Source organism: Arachis ipaensis, chromosome B10 (genome assembly GCF_000816755.2).
Source record: "Arachis ipaensis cultivar K30076 chromosome B10, Araip1.1, whole genome shotgun sequence".
NCBI classification, from domain to species: domain Eukaryota; kingdom Viridiplantae; phylum Streptophyta; class Magnoliopsida; order Fabales; family Fabaceae; genus Arachis; species Arachis ipaensis.
Genome location: NC_029794.2, coordinates 11745407 through 11746837, shown reverse-complemented (window position 1 = coordinate 11746837; position 1431 = coordinate 11745407).

The following is a 1431-nucleotide window of genomic DNA, read 5'->3' as shown; positions in this document are numbered from 1 at the left end:
TTATAATTTAAGTTACTATATGAAATAATGAAAGAATAAAACAAATTCTTGCTCTCAACTGATGAACCTTTAATTTAAATTTTTATCGCTAAGTGAACTACGGTAAATACTAATGAAGAATTTCGAAATAACTAAAAGTTAAAGTTGTAATGTATGAGAAATATATCGAGATAAGCCTCAAAGTGGTCCCTGAAGTTACCCTCAAGCCTCACAGTGATTCCTGAAGTTAAAAATTACTCACATTCATCCCTGAAGTTGCACTCCGGGACTCAGACTCATCCTTCCGGCCAATTTCGTCCAGCTGGCGCAACCGAAAAACTGAGTTGGACTCGTTGGTGACACGCTGTTAGTACATCGGCAAGTTGACGTGGCGACATAAACTGTTTTGATTCAATTTGATCCCTAAATTGAGGTTAAAAACCTTAATCCCCAATTGAGTCTCTTCTCCTCTCTTTTCTATCGCACCAGAGGTGACTCTCTTCTGTTGCTTCTCCTACAGTGTCTTCTCCATCTTCAAAAACTACACGGTTCCTGGCAAAAGCACCAATGAACACTTATCCTAGTATGACAAAATGGTTCCTGGCATGCCACGGAGCTTGACAATGTTAATGAAAAATAACTCAGCAGTTAACATAGCATTGTAATCACCTTTAAGCAGTAGAACGTGTGCATATTTGGAGAGTTGATCAACTACTACTAGCACGGTAGCACCACTGTAAAACCATGTGAATTTGGAAATCCTGTGATAAACTCCAGACTTACATCTTTGCAAACATTTTTTCAGGAATCAGTAGGTAGTGGTTGTAATAATATGGAATTCACATGGGCATCTTACTTTTAAGTATTGTATGATAATTTTATCTAATAAAATTGTGTAGAGTACGATATAAATTCTTATATTCTTGCAGTCTTACTTTGGTGCATCAAGCGGTTTATTACTATTAATATTTTTGTAGATATCTTATGTCTGGAGATATATTTGGTAAGGCACCTCACATGCAATTACTTTCTAGGTTATTTCAAATTATAGGGCGTTTTGGTTATTTCCCCATTACTTTTGTGAGTTGTGTTATCATGAATTGTAACTAGTGTCTTACCTTTTTTCCCTTCTTTTATTAGAAACTTGAAAAAATTTATATCTCATGGCTATCAGGTTTTAGATTTTTTGGCAAGGCAAATGAAGTGCATAGATACTTGTTTTTTGAGCTTATAATCATGGAAACTTCTGCAATGGCTTTATTATCTTATAATTTTTTATTTTCTTTGTGATGGCATTTTTTTTTGGTGGTTTTGACTATTGATTTACAAGATATGTGATAGTTTGTATAAGTAATTTATATCCTTCATTTTCATTTTTAGGTAGCAGATGTAAATTCAATAATAGGCGCAATGCGCAATTTGCGAAAATTCATCAAACACCTTTGGTCATGC